Here is a 16,277-nt window from a genome sequence, read left to right as displayed (position 1 = left end):
GCCCCGGCACCTCTGGGCCTGGCAGTTCAGAGCCCCGACACCTCTGGGCCTGGCACTTCAGAGCCCCTACACCTCTGGGCCTGGCAGTTCAGAGCCCCGGCACCTCTGGGCCTGGCAGTTCAGAGCCCCGGCACCTCTGGGCCTGGCAGTTCAGAGCCCCGGCACCTCTGGGCCTGGCCGTTCAGAGCCCCGGCACCTCTGGGCCTGCAGTTCAGAGCCCCGGCACCTCTGGGCCTGGCAGTTCAGAACCCGGCACCTCTGGGCCTGCAGTTCAGAGCCCCGGCACCTCTGGGCTTGGCCGTTCAGAGCCCCGACACCTCTGGGCCTGGCAGTTCAGAGCCCCGGTACCTCTGGGCCTGGCAGTTCCTAGCCCCGGCACCTCTGGGCCTGGCAGTTCAGAGCCCCGGCACCTCTGGGCCTGGCAGTTCAGAGCCCCGGCGCCTCTGGGCCTGGCAGTTCCTAGCCCCGGCACCTCTGGGCCTGGCAGTTCCTAGCCCCGGCACCTCTGGGCCTGGCCGTTCAGAGCCCCGGCACCTCTGGGCCTGGCCGTTCAGAGCCCCGACACCTCTGAGCCTGGCAGTTCAGAGCCCCGACACCTCTGGGCCTGGCAGTTCAGAACCCGGCACCTCTGGGCCTGGCAGTTCAGAGCCCCGGTACCTCTGGGCCTGGCAGTTCAGAGCCCCGGCACCTCTGGGCCTGGCAGTTCAGAGCCCCGGCACCTCTGGGCTTGGCCGTTCAGAGCCCCGACACCTCTGGGCCTGGCAGTTCCTAGCCCCGGCACCTCTGGGCCTGGCAGTTCAGAGCCCCGACACCTCTGGGCCTGGCAGTTCCTAGCCCCGGCACCTCTGGGCCTGGCAGTTCAGAGCCCCGGCACCTCTGGGCTTGCCACATCAGGCATGAAAGTAAAAAAGTTGTTTGAGCTCTGGCACCTCTTTCATTACACATTAAGCACTGAGACAGAGGCTCTAAAGATGCAGATAGGCACCTAGGACTAGGTTCACAAAGGGGATTAGGCACCTACCTGCCCCATTAAGTGCCTACGTCCAATGTTTAGGCACCTCTGACATTCTCAAGACCAGCACTCAGTGGCCATCTAACCCTGAAGGAATCTAAGTCCCGCAGTGCCTAAGTTTCTGCTGGTTGGCATATGCAAAGTCCCACCCCACTGCAAACGAGCAGTGCAGACACCCCCCCCCCCCCGCCCCCCGCTTGTGCCTAGGACCCGGTGGGATTCTCAGGCCAGGCATTCCCCCGCCTTGCTCCCCTGCACACAAGAGACAGCTGGGGTGAGCAGGTCCAGCATTTTTCAGTCTTGGGTGTGCACGTGTGTGTCTCCAGAGAACCCAAAGGCCTGGGGGTTAGAGTGCTCACCAGGGTCGTGGCCAATACAGCTTCAAAACCCTGCACTACCTAAGTTGGAGCAGGGATTTAAACCTGGCTCTCTGACATCCCGGGAGTACCCTGACCTCCTAGCAAGGGAGTCCTTCTCTCTCTGGCCCAATGAATAGTGAACTACGTACAAAGTGGAACTGCTCCAACAGCAGAGATGGAAAGTGTCAGTGACCAGGACCAAGGCAGTGGTTAGAGCAGGTGTCAGGAGCCAGGAGTCAGAGCCAACGGTCAGAGCCGGAGAGTGAAGTCAGGAATCGGAGCCGAGGCTCAGAACCAGGCTACCTGGAGTGAGACAAGGCAAGGGCAGGGTTGGGTCCAGGGCAGAAGCAGGGTTGGGACAAGGCTGGTGTCGTAGAAATTCCTGTCCATTCCAGCTGAGGAATAAGGAGAGACGGACACAGCTAATCAAGCAAGGAGCCCCGGGAGGGGCGATCCATTTATTTCAATTGCAATTGGGTTCGAGCTCATAAGTCAGCAAGAACCCCGAAAACACTTACACCAAAGTATTATATGCAGTTGACTATGATAATCTATCGCTCTATGATTGGCCAAAATTTGCTATTATTACCATACATAATTAGCAAGCTACATGTATCTGCCCCTCTTATGACCCCTTATTGTTCATCTACTTGCCCCGCCCCCTTGCGTTATTTTGCAAACCAAGCAGTTAGTTATCTGCAGGACGCAGGCACAGAAAGGTCCATTGTCTCCAGGGTTGGAGTTTGGTTACATTTCCTCTCGAAGGAACTTCCTGAGTTAAGACTATCCATAGCTGACGCTGCATATCTCCCTTCTACTTTCTCTCATGTGTACGTGACAAATTTGCCCCCTGGCAGTTAAGTAGAATAATTTTATTTCACTGGGAAACAAGCAGGCACAGAAGCTATCACAGCCCTGGGCAAGTGCTTTGAGCAGCCACTGAACTGCTGCCGCTGCTGGGCTTAAGAGCCAGTTTGCTGACTCTTAAAACCAATCAAGCAGTGTAGCCAGTTAGGTAGCCTGTTATAGGCCAGCTGTGCTCAGTAGCCTGGCTCTGCTGCGGCCCTGATTCCTCCCCACCCCTCGAAGGTGCCTTCCCAGTCCATCAGGTACTGGAGCCTTCCCCTAACTTGCTGAGAGTCAAGAATTCAGTGGACCAAGTTCTCCTCCTGTCCATGGACTGTTATGGGTGGTGGTGGCAAGTTGCAGTGATTTGGGTACAGGCTCTTGGCATGGTGCTTTTAAAGTGAGATGTGAAAGATGGGGTGGATCTTCCAGGATTCAGGCAGCTGTAACCTGAAGGCCACTGGGTTCACCCATCCTATAAGCTTGAAGGGGCCCAGGTATTGGTGGTTTAGTTTGATGGACGGGTGGCTCGATCTAAGGTTCTGGGCAGAGAGCAACACCTTGTCCCTTATGGCCAGATGGGTGGGCAGCCTGACAGTCTTGGTTCCCATGGTGCTTATAGGCTTCTTTGGTGTACTGCTAGTGTTTCTTGAGCTCCTGGCATACCCAGTGCAGAGGGAGGCTAAATTTGTGGCAGCCAGTCCTGGGGAACTCACTGGAAAGTGTGGGTGGAAGTGGGTGTGAAAGCCACAGTTTTCAAAGACTGGGGTGTGTTGGGTCAGGGCGTGGATTGCATTGTTATATGTGCAGTCAGAGTAGCACAGTAGGGAAGCCAGTTGTCCTGATGGTAGCTGAGAAAACTGCTCCAAGGTTTGATCAACCCGCTCTGTTTGCAGGAAGAGCCAAGTCATCTCCTGTGCGGTAGGAACAGCATGGCACGAGACAAAGTGCCCCATCTTTGTTGGGAGGTCAACGACAACCAGGCTTGCCAAATGTCCCTGGGAGTATGGTTATTCTACAATAAAGCCCTTTGAGATCATAGACCCAGACTGTGAAGGCATGAGCTGAGGCTGATTGTGAGTTCTTGGTACTGGTGCAGACGTCGCAGGACCTTATAGAATCCTTGATTTAAACTCGTAGGCCTGGCCACCAGAAGCACCTCGAGACCAGGTTCCTGTTCTTACAATGGCCCACGAGTGGCCAGTTGTGGGATAGTGTCAATACCTGAAGCCTGCATTCTTCCTAGAGTAGCATCTCTATGGCTGCTCCGCTTCAGGTGCATGCACCTCTCAAGCCCTTGCTCAGAGACTTTCAATTCGCAGTGTCCATTTAGCCCGCGCCTCTACCCTCCTCGTGCTGGACACCCAGGCTATCTAGGGGTGTGTGGGTGAACCACTCTCAGTTCCTTCGCAACTGCCTTGGCCTGAGATGGAGCCTTAGTGTGTCCGCCTTGAGTGTGTCTCGGCTTTTATATCGCTCTTAGAATCCTTAGTGTAGTTCATAGGCGCTGACTCCGTGGGTGCTCCAGGGCTGGAGCACACACGGAAAAAAATTAGCAGGTGCTTAACACCCACCGACAGCCAGCTCCCCTCACCGCCCCCCAGTGCCTCTCGTCTGCCTGCGGCCCCCACCGATCAACTTCTTCCCCCCTCTCCCAGCGCCTCCCGCCTGTCGCAATCATCTGTTCCACGGTGTGCAGGAGGCGCTGGGGGGGGAGAGGGAGGAGTGGGGATGGGGCACGCTTGGGGGAGGGGGCGGAACTGGGTGGGAAGAGGTGGGGCGGCGGTGGGGGCTTGGGAGAAGGGATGGGGTAGGGCCTGGGGCAGAGCTGGGGTGCGAAGAGGGGGGGCAGGGCAGGGGCTGGGGGGAAGGGGGCGGGTAGGGGCAGGGCCTGGGGCAGGGCAGGGCAGGGGGTTGAACACCCCTGGGGCCCCGAGAAAGCCAGTGCCTGTGGAGTAGTTAGTTAGGTTGAGTGTTATTATGGCTAGTTAGTAGAGTGAAGTAGGGAGAGGATAGATTTCTCTTCTCTTTCCCTCTCGGAGACTTGTTTTCTCCTGGCAGGGCATCCCTGGCTCTCCAGGCTTCAAACCTTGCCTCTCCTGCCAAAAGGCCATACTAGTGAGCAATGGCCACTCTAAGTGCGTCTGTTGCTTGGGAGGGTCCCACATCCCCCAGAAGCGGACGTCTCAATTCAGGGCAAGGAAGAACAGCAAGATTAAGCTCAGACTGTTTATGATGGAGTGCTCCATTCGACCAGCGTCTGAGCCAGGTCAGGAGAGACCCTGCCCCGCACACCACATGTGTCTCTGGATAGATCCAGAACCCCCTCTACTTCAGTGCAACCTTCCACTAAGAAAGGGGAGACTTTGGAAGCATCAAGGAAAGCTTCCAAAAAGAGTAGTGTGGACTCTCACTTTAAGGAGCCAGCTCTAAAAAAGACCAGATCCCTGGTGAGATCTACAGCCTCCAAAGCTTTGACTTCTCAGCCGGGTACTGTTGAGTCGAAGGACTCCTCCTCTGTACTGGCAGGACCATGAAGTCCTGGGGTGCCAAGGGAAAAGGACGCAGCTCTGATAAGACCTTGGTACCATCTTCAAGCAAGGAGGGCAAGCATAGACACTCAGGATGGGCACTGTCAAGTTTGGCCCAGCCATCGGTACCTTTGTGTTCTACCCAGCTATTAGTACCCATGCCTTGTGCCCAGCCATCAGTATCTAGGCATTTGGTACCATCAGCATTGAGCAGGCAATGGCACCAGGCATCACTGATAATTATGTCATCATAAAAAAAACGAGGAGTCCTTGTGGCACCTTAGAGACTAACAAATTTATTTGGGCATAAACTTTTGTGGGCTAGAACCTACTTCATCAGATGTATGAAGTAAAAAATACAGGAGCAGGTATAAATACATGAAAGGATGGAGGTTGCTTTACCAAATGTTAGGTCAGTCTAATGAGATAAATCAGTTAACAGCAGGATACCCAGGGAGGAAAAATAACTTTTGAAGTGGTAAGACAGTGGCCCATTACAGACAGTTGACAAGAAGGTGTGAGTAACAATAGGGAGAAATTAGTATTGGGGAAATTAAGTTTAGGTTTTGTAATGACCCAACCACTCCCAGTCTTTATTCAGGCCTTATCTGATGGTATCTAGTTTGCAAATTAATTCCAGTTCTGCAGCTTCAGGTTGGAGTCTGTTTTTGAAGTTTTTTTGTTGAAGAATTGCCACTTTGAGGTCTTTTATTGAGTGACCAGAGAGACTGAAGTGTTCTCCTATTGGTTTTTGAATGTTATGATTCCTAATGTCAGATTTGTGTCCATTTATTCTTTTGCGTAGAGACTGTACGGTTTGGCTAATGTACATAGAATCATAGAATCATAGAAGAGACCTCAGGAGGTCATCTAGTCCAACCCCCTGCTCAAAGCAGGACCAATCCCCAACTAAATCATCTCAGCCAGGGCTTTGTCAAGCCTGACCTTAAAAATCTCTAAGGAAGGAGATTCCACCACCTCCCTAGGTAACCCATTCCAGTGCTTCACCACCCTCCTAGTGAAAAAGTTTTTCCTAATATCCAACCTAAACCTCCCCCACTGCAACTTGAGACCATTACTCCTTGTTCTGTCATCAGGTACCACTGAGAACAGTCTAGATCCATCCTCTTTGGAACCCCCTTTCAGGTAGTTGAAAGCAGCTATCAAATCCCCCCTCATTCTTCTCTTCTGGAGACTAAACAATCCCAGTTCCCTCAGCCTCTCCTCATAAGTCATGTGCTCCAGCCCCCTAATCATTTTTGCTGCCGTCTGCTGGACTCTTTCCAATTTTTCCACATCCTTCTTGTAGTGTGGGGCCCAAAACTGGACACAGTACTCCAGATGATGCCTTACCAATGTTGAATAGAGGGGAATGATCACATCCCTCGATCTGCTGTCAATGCCCCTACTTATACAGCCCAAAATGCCATTAGCCTTCTTGGCAACAAGGGCACACTGTCGAGTCATATCCAGCTTCTCGTCCACCGTAATCCCTAGGTCCTCTGCAGAACTGCTGCCTAGCCATTCGGTCCCTAGTCTGTAGCAGTGCATGGGATTCTTCCATCCTAAGTGCAGGACTCTGCACTTGTCCTTGTTGAACCTCATCAGATTTCTTTTGGCCCAATCCTCTAATTTGTCTGGGTCCCTCTGTATCCTATCCCTACCCCCCAGCGTATCTACCAGTCCTCCCAGTTTAGTGTCACATGGCAGAGGGGCATTGCTGGCACATATCACATTGGTAGATGTGCAGGTGAACAAGCCCCGGATGGTGTGGCTGATGTGGTTAGGTCCTATGATGGTGTCCCTTGAATAGAGATGTGGACAGAGTTGGCACTGGGGTTTGAGGCAGGGTTTGGTTCCTGGGTTGGTGTTTTTGTTGTGTGGTGTGTAGTTGCTGGCGAGTATTTGCATCACCTACTACAAGACAGGCCCAACAAAGAAAGTAACAGAATGCCACTAGCCGTCACCTACAGCCCCCAACTAAAACCTCTCCAGCGCATCATCAAGGATCTACAACCTATCCTGAAGGACGATCCCTCACTCTCACAGACCTTGCGAAACAGGCCAGTCCTTGCTTACAGACAGCTCCCCAACCTGAAGCAACTACACACCACACAACAAAAACACCAACCTAGGAACCAAACCCTGCTACAAACCCCGGTGCCAACTCTGTCCACATCTCTATTCAAGGGACACCATCATTGGACCTAACCACATCAGCCACGCCATCCGGGGCTTGTTCACTTGCACATCTACCAATGTGATATATGCCATCATGTGCCAGCAATGCCCCTCTGCCATGTACATTGGCCGAACCGGACAGTCTCTACACAAAAGAATAAATGGACACAAATCTGACATCAGGAATCATAACATTCAAAAACCAGTAGAAGAACACTTCAATCTCTGGTCATGCAATAACAGGCCTCAAAGTGGCAATTCTTCAACAAAAAAACTTCAAAAACAGACTCCAACCTGAAGCTGCAGAACTGGAATTAATTTGCAAACTAGATACCATCAGATTAGGCCTGAATAAAGACTGGGAGTGGCTGAGTCATTACAAAACCTAAACTTAATTTCCCCAATACTAATTTCTCCCTATTGTTACTCACACCTTTTATGCCCAAATAAATTTGTTAGTCTCTAAGGTGCCACAAGGACTCCTCGTTTTTTGTTTTTTTGTTTTTTTTGTTTGCTGATACAGACTAACACAGCTACCACTGAAATATGTTATCATAATAATAATATGTTACTATTATATGTTATATGAATAATATGTTACTATTCCTGATAATTCCTGATATATTCCTGATATAATGTGATATATGCCATCATGTGCCAGCAATGCCCCTCTGCCATGTACATTGGCCAAACTGGACAGTCTCTACATAAAAGAATAAATGGACACAAATCGGACATCAGGAATAGTAACATACCAAAGCCAGCAGGAGAACACTTCAATCTCCCAGCTTACCACCTTAAATTGAGTTACCCAGACACTTTAACTTAAACACATTGGATTAGATAAAACAGTAAAACAAGTCAAGTTCATTAACTTCAAAGAGACGGCTTTTAAGTGAGTACAGGTAATGAGGCATACAAGTCAGAAATGGTTACAAGAAAAATAAAGATAAAACACTTTCTATTGCCTAGTGTAACAAACTAGGTTAGATTTAAAGCAAAGTTTCTCACCACATGCTTCCAACAGCATCACTAACCAAACTTTCAGGACAGGACCCCTCCCCCAGAGGCCAATGGCTGTTTCCTTTGTCTTTTCAGGTGCAGAGAATGAGATGAGCAGGAGGGAGGTCTCGTGGGGGTGTTTGCCCCTCCTTTTTATAGTTTCAGTCTCCCTTTGAAAAGCATTTCCAGCTGAGACCCAAGAGATCGGGGGCTGGGGGAGGAAGGAGACCTCGTGTTGTTTCTTTGCTAAGATGCAGGTCTCTTTGTTCCTGACCTCATTTCTTGCCAAAGAATAGCCACTTAATAGGTGATGGCCCATCAGCTTTGGTGACACTTGGCTGAGGCGTCATCTTGCCCTTTGTCTTTGAGAAACTGGTTTATCCACTCCCCAGACATATCTGGGAAACACACTTCAGTTATGATTTCAGCTTACATTCATCATTTTACACATAATGTTGCAACATGCATTTTACCACGGTATTACTGATCAGCAAGTTATGTTTTCAAGTGATACCTCACAAGGCATGCCTTGTATGACGATTAGTAGAGAACTGTATAGGGTGTGTGAATACAGGGGTGTGTTCCATCACACCAACCATCATTCAAGTTCCTGACCATTCCCCATCTCCTGTCACAGAATGCAGGTCGTGTGCTTCATCCCAATCTAGCAGCTCTCTGCCTCAGGGCGTGGCTCCCCAATTGTTCACGGGGTTAGAATCCTCCTGCTTTTTGGAAGTACAACAGGTGTTACTGAATGGTAGAAAGAGATCAACCCACACTAGTTACCTGCAGAAATGGAAGAGGCTCTTCTATTGGTGTTGTCATCGCTACCTTTTGCCTGATTTCGTGCCACTTTCAGTCTTCCTGGATTATCTGCTGGATCTAAAGCAAGGGAGTGGGCTTAGGGCTGGGCAGGGGGTCTCAAACTTCATTGCACCACGCCCCCTTCTACAACAAAAATTGCTACACAATCCCAGGATGGGGGCCAAAGCCTGAGCCTGCCCAAGCCCTGTCGCCCTGGGCAGGGGGGCCAGGGCAAAAGCCAAAGCCAAAGCCCCACTGCTCTTGGCAGCGGGTGCCAAAGCCAAATCCCAAGGGTTTCAGCCTGTAACCTGAGGCATCCCCCTCCCCCACCACACACACCTAGGGCTGAAGCTCTTGGGCTTTGGCCCTGGGCAGTGGGGCTCGGTCTTTGGCCCTGGGCCTCAGCAAGGCTAATGCCAGACCTTGGTGACACCATTAAAATGGGGTCGTGACCCACTTTGGTGTCCTGACCCACAGTTTGAGAACTGCTGATCTAAAGAAATCAGAGTTATCAATTAGTTCAATTAAGGTCCATTAGGCCCACAATATCAGCCTTTCATCTTCATATTTGCCCATCAACTGTCATCTAGGTTTATTTAGAGTTTGGGGAATCTCTATCCACAGATTAGGAACCCTACCCTGACCTGGAACCTAGGCCTGGTACTCAATTAGCTAATGAGACCTCCAGTCAAACCTATGGCAACCTGTTCACTGTTGCATTTGTCTATAAAGACGGCCTTTTAGTAGCCATCACAATGGCCTGTAGGGTTGAGGAGATTGGAGCTTTGATAACAGACCTCCTGTTCACGGTGTTCTTTAAGGACAAGGTCTCTACACATCCACACCCTAAAATCTTACCTAAGGTTCTATCGGAGTTTCACCTCAGTGAATCCATACATCTACCAGTATTTTTCCCAAAACCACATTGTTCCCTACAGGAGTCCTGCTTACATACTCTGGCTGTTAGAAGGGTATTGGCCTTTCACTTAGATAGGACCAAGCAATTTAGAAGTCACCAAGACTCTTCATTTCCTTTGGGGATAGATCCAAGGGATTTGAAAACTCATGGCGATCGGGGGAGGTCCCGGATGACTGGAAAAAGGCTAATGTAGTGCCCATCTTTAAAAAAGGGAAGAAGGAGGATCCGGGGAACTACAGGCCAGTCAGCCTCACCTCAGTCCCTGGAAAAATCATGGAACAGGTCCTCAAGGAATCAATTATGAAACACTTAGAGGAGAGGAAAGTGATCAGGAACAGTCAGCATGGATTCACCAAAGGGAAGTCGTGCCTGACTAACCTAATTGCCTTCTATGATGAGATAACTGGCTCTGTGGATGAGGGGAAAGCAGTGGATGTGTTATTCCTTGACTTTAGCAAAGCTTTTGATACAGTCTCCCACAGTATTCTTGCCGCCAAGTTAAAGAAATATGGGCTGGATGAATGGACTGTAAGGTGGATAGAAAGCTGGCTAGATCGTCGGGCTCAACGGGTAGTGATCAATGGCTCCATGTCTAGTTGGCAGCCGGTTTCAAGCGGAGTGCCCCAAGGGTCGGTCCTGGGGCCGGTTTTGTTTAATATCTTTATTAATGATCTGGAGGATGGTGTGGACTGCACTCTCAGCAAGTTTGCAGATGACACTAAACTAGGAGGCGTGGTAGATACACTAGAGGGTAGGGATCGGATACAGAGGGACCTAGACAAATTAGAGGATTGGGCCAAAAAAAACCTGATGAGGTTCAACAAGGATAAGTGCAGAGTCCTGCACTTAGGACGGAAGAATCCCATGCACTGCTACAGACTAGGGACCGAATGGCTAGGCAGCAGTTCTGCAGAAAAGGACCTAGGGGTCACAGTGGACGAGAAGCTGGATATGAGTCAACAGTGTGCTCTTGTTGCCAAGAATGCTAACGGCATTTTGGGCTGTATAAGTAGGGGCATTGCCAGCAGATCGAGGAACGTGATCGTTCCCCTTTATTCGACATTGGTGAGGCCTCATCTGGAATACTGTGTCCAATTTTGGGCCCCACACTACAAGAAGGATGTGGAAAAATTGGAAAGAGTCCAGCGGAGGGCAACAAAAATGATTAGGGGTCTGGAGCACATGACTTATGAGGAGAGGCTGAGGGAACTGGGATTGTTTAGTCTCCAGAAGAGAAGAATGAGGGGGGATTTGATAGCAGCCTTCAACTACCTGAAGGGGGGTTCCAAAGAGGATGGAGCTCGGCTGTTCTCAGTGGTGGCAGATGACAGAACAAGGAGCAATGGTCTCAAGTTGCAATGGGGGAGGTCCAGGTTGGATATTAGGAAACACTATTTCACTAGGAGGGTGGTGAAGCACTGGAATGCGTTACCTAGGGAGGTGGTGGAGTCTCCTTCCTTGGAGGTTTTTAAGGCCCGGCTTGACAAAGCCCTGGCTGGGATGATTTAGTTGGGAATTGGTCCTGCTTTGAGCAGGGGGTTGGACTAGATGACCTCTTGAGGTCCCTTCCAACCCTGATATTCTATGATTCTATGATTCTATGATCCTTCATCTCTACTCAAAGACTATCAAGGTGGATTTCTGGATGCATTATTGCTTGTTATAATGCTGCAGGCATTCATCTCCCTCCCCCGCCCCCCCAGAGAGTGATAGCACATTCAACCAGATCACAGGCAACTTCTATGGTAAACACATTACTAAGAGATAGTACAAGAAACATTGACCCCTCATAAGATAAGGAGTGAATGACAGGCTAATGGATGACAATGCTTTGTTCAAACTCGCAGGTACAAGGATAAGGATGGTAACTAACAACATCTGGAGTGTAATACGTAACCTTGTTTGTATCAGTGTATAAAAGGAGAAGTCATAGGAGGGGTATCTTTATACGTGCTGAGGGGACAGCATTCTGGTGTGTTGACTGAGTTGGTACCATTGTCGCGAGAATACATATGTTATTGTACCTGTAACCATTGAACCAGTGGGCTAGTACTGTGCTTTGTTGACACTAAACCTGGCCGAGCACCTTTGCCACCAAACCGAGCCTGTGGTCTTTCTTTTATGAATAACTTCAACTCGAGGTCAGCTGAATTAACATGCTGCACTCTCTGCTAGTGCGGCTGACATGGGAGTTCCAAGAACAGGAACACTAACAGCAGTATCAATGCTGCAGCATCAGCAACACTCCACATTACTAACAACAACCAGTGTCCATTCAGCCTGTGGATGCACCCTATGCCTCCTTGCCAGGACACCAAGGCTATACAGGAGTGTGTGGTGAGCTGCTTTCAGTTCCTTCTCCACCCAAACATCCATTAAGGAGCAGTCTGAGGCAGAGGGGAAGGAGGGCAGGTAGTGGAGCACTCATAGGGACAAACATCTTGAAGAACTGCAGTTACTGCACAAGGTGAGTAACCGCTTTGAGTAGTGTCCCTGTGGTTACTTGAGAGATCTGTGTGTTTTTGTACTCTCGTCTCTGGTCAGGAATGTGCTTACTTGGTTAGCTGAATCCTGCTGCGTTGCTATTTTGCCAAAGCCAGGCCTAGTCTAGCTCACAGCCTACTGAAGAATGTACCAGTATCTGAAATATGTAGGGCTGCTACATGTGTATGTTTTCAACATATGTCCTGATCAAAGCCATCAGATCTGATGCAGCCCTTGGTTCTGCAGTATTGACTTCAGTTCTGGACTCTATTCTGAAGCTCCCTCCTCCATCTGGGGATACTGCTTGGAAGTCACCTGAAGTGGAACTTATGCTTAAGGCTCCAGCAAGGCCTACACCGCTAACTAAAAATCTCCTATGAAGGGCTTGAGAGGCGTATGCACAACTGAGTTACTGCACAAGGTGAATAACTTCTTCTTGTCCCCGTGGAACATGAAGACAATCCTTGCGATAGAGGAGGCCATTCTGTATTTGGAACTCGGAGGCGAGTTGAGTACCTGCATCATTCAGGATTTGGTGGATCTGGGTTGCAAACAGGTCACTGGGGAGCAAAGAGCGGATGGAGGATGTCAGACTGCTGTTAATCATCCCCTTCACACCCTTGAGCATGGTGGTACAGGGCCTTTCACCAGGTTCAAGATATTTGTTTTTGTGGGAGCGGGCTTCCACCTTCCAGTTTCTTGTCCCTGAGTGATAGGTTACCAAAAATTCCAAGTGAGTGAAAAAGTGATGCCAGTGGATCTGACATTGGTTAAGGCCTCTAGCAATCTGTAGGTATTCCAGGTTCTTATGGTCTATCATAACTTGGATTGGGAATTGGGTTGCTTCTACGAGATGGCTTCATCCCTCGTAGGCCACCTTGATAGCTGGTAGCTCCTTGTTCTAAATATTGTAATTTTTCTCTGCAGGGGTTAGCTTCTGAGAAAGAAAGCACAGGAAAGGGGTGGAGTTGGTTGTGGAGGCCCACATGTTGCCATACTGCACCAAGGGCAAAGTTCAAGGCATTGGCCTTGTTCCTAAATGGTTTAATAGGATCTGGGTGAATCAGGACAGGTGCCAAGGTGAATGCCCTCTACAGTCAATGAAATGCCAAATGAGCCTTCAAAGACTAGGTGAACCAAATTGGCAAACCCCAGCAATCGCTAGACCATGCATACGTCCTTGGGTGATGCCCAGTTGGATATTGCTGCCACCTTACATGGGGCCATGGTAACTCACTCAGGTGAGACAATATATCCCAAGAATTCTACAGTATCCTTATCAAACTTGCATTTCTTGAGCTTTGCATAAAGGTGGTTTTGGCAGAATCTCTCCAAGAAGTGAGCATATGATAATTGTGGAGGGCCCGACTTTCAGGGAAAATGAGTATGTTTTCTAGATAAATAATGACAAATTGGTCCAGTATATCCCTAACTATATCATTTATGAAAAAGTGGAAGGTCGCTGGGGCGTTGCACAACCCAAACAGCATGACCAAATGCTCAAAGCGGCCATACCTGGTATGAAAGTCTCTCTTCCATTCATCTCCTTTCTGAATCCTCACCAGGTTATAAGCTCCTTGGAGGTCCAACTTTAGGACTCATAGACTCATAGACTCATAGACTTTAAGGTCAGAAGGGACCAATATGGTCATCTAGTCTGACCTCCCGCATGATGCAGGCCACAAAAGCTGACCCACCCACAACAGAATCTTCCAGCCTGCGACCCCTGCCCTATGCTGCGGAGGAAGGCGAAAAACCTCCAGGGCCTCTGCCAATCTACCCTGGAGGAAAATTCCTTCCCGACCCCAAATATGGCGATCAGCAGTACCCCGAGCATACAGGCAAGATTCTACAGCCGGACCCTCATTTTACCCGCGATGGCACATTAATGCCTAATTGACTAAAACCACGTTATCCCTTCAAACCATTCCCTCCATAAACTTATCAAGCCTAATCTTGAAGCCAGAAAGGTCTTTCGCCCCCACCGTTTCCCTCGGAAGGCTGTTCCAAAATTTCACCCCTCTGACGGTTAGAAACCTTCTTCTAATTTCAAGCCTAAACTTCCCCACTGCCAGTTTATATCCATTCGTTCTCGTGTCCACATTACTACTGAGCTGAAATAATTCCTCTCCCTCCTTGGTATTAATCCCTTTGATATATTTAAAGAGAGCAATCATATCCCCCCTCAGCCTTCTTTTGGTTAGGCTAAACAAACCGAGCTCCTCGAGTCTCCTTTCATAGGAAAGGTTTTCCATTCCTCGGATCATCCTAGTGGCCCTTCTCTGTACCCGTTCCAGTTTGAGTTCATCCTTTTTAAACATAGGAGACCAGAACTGCACACAGTACTCCAAATGAGGTCTCACCAGCGCCTTGTATAACGGAAGCAGCACCTCCCTGTCCCTACTAGAAATACCTCGCCTAACGCATCCCAAAATCGCATTAGCTTTTTTCACAGCCACGTCACATTGCCGACTCATAGTCATCCTGCGATCAACCAGGACTCCGAGGTCCTTCTCCTCCTCCGTCACTTCCAACCTATGCATCCCTAACTTATAACTAAAATTCTTATTAGTCATCCCTAGATGCATCACCTTACACTTCTCACTATTAAATCTCATCCTATTATTTTTACTCCAATTTACAAGGTCATCCAAGTCTCCCTGCAGAATATCCCGATCCTTCTCCGAATTGGCAATACCTCCCAACTTTGTGTCATCCGCAAACTTTATCAGCCCACTCCTACATTCGGTTCCGAGGTCAGTAACGAATAGATTGAATAAAATCGGACCCAAAACCGAACCTTGAGGAACCCCACTGGTGACCTCCCTCCAACCCGACAGTTCACCTTTCAGTACTACCCGCTGCAGTCTCCCCTTTAACCAGTTCATTATCCACCTCTGGAATTTCATATCGATCCCCATCTTTTCCAATTTAACCAATAGTTCCTCGTGCGGCACAGTATCAAACGCTTTACTAAAATCGAGGTAAATTAGATCCACCGCATTTCCTTTATCTAGAAGGTCTGTTACTTTCTCAAAGAAGGAGATCAAGTTGGTTTGGCACGATCTGCCTTTCGTAAACCCATGTTGTAATTTGTCCCAATTGCCATTCACCTCAAGGTCCTTAACTACTTTTTCCTTCAAAAATTTTTCCAAGACCTTGCATACTACAGAAGTTAAACTAACAGGTCTGTAGTTACCCGGGTCACTTTTTTTCCCCTTCTTAAAAATAGGAACCACATTAGCTATTTTCCAGTCCATCGGTACCACCCCCGAGTTTACAGATTTATTAAAAATTATCGCCAAGGGGCTTGCAATTTCTCGCGCCAGCTCCTTCAATATTCTAGGATGGAGATCATCCGGTCCGCCCGATTTAGTCCCATTTAGCTGGTCAAGTTTGGCTTCCACCTCTGATACTGTAATGTCAATCGCCCCTCCTTTATTCCCCTCTGTCCCGCTCCCTCTATTCCTAAGCCCTTCATTAGCCTTATTAAACACCGACGCAAAATATTCATTTAGATATTGTGCCATGCCTAGATTATCCTTAATCTCCACTCCATTTACATGCTTCAGCGGTCCCACTTCCTCTTTCTTTGTTTTCTTCCTATTTATATGGCTATAAAACCTCTTACTATTGGATTTAATTCCCCTCGCGAGGTCCAACTCTACACGGCTTTTGGCCTTTCTCACCGCATCCCTACATGCTCTGACCTCAATAAGGTAGGTTTCCTTGTCGATCTGCCCCCTTTTCCATTCTTTGTATGCTTTCTGTTTTTTCTTAATCGCCCCTTTGAGACGCCCGCTCATCCAGCTAGGTCTAATTCTCCTGCCTACTAACCGTTTCCCCTTTCTCGGGATACAGGCCTCGGACAGCTCGTGCAACTTCAGCTTGAAATAATCCCAGGCCTCATCTGCCTTTAGCTCTCTAAGTATGTTAGCCCTTTAGGAAGGGGTCTTTAGGAAGACCTTGGCAGAGCAGAGCTTTTGAACAGCTCATTAATCAGTGGTAAGGGGACCAGTTTCAGTTTGCAATCTTGTTCAGCACTCAGTAGTCCAGAAAAGGCCAGAGTCTTCATCTTGAAAAAAATTGTGGCCCCTCCTGGGGATGTGGAGGGAAAATGAAGCCCTTCTGCAAGTTTT

Source organism: Emys orbicularis, chromosome 20 (assembly GCF_028017835.1).
Source record: "Emys orbicularis isolate rEmyOrb1 chromosome 20, rEmyOrb1.hap1, whole genome shotgun sequence".
NCBI classification, from domain to species: domain Eukaryota; kingdom Metazoa; phylum Chordata; order Testudines; family Emydidae; genus Emys; species Emys orbicularis.
Note: the sequence above shows the minus strand (reverse complement) of the source record.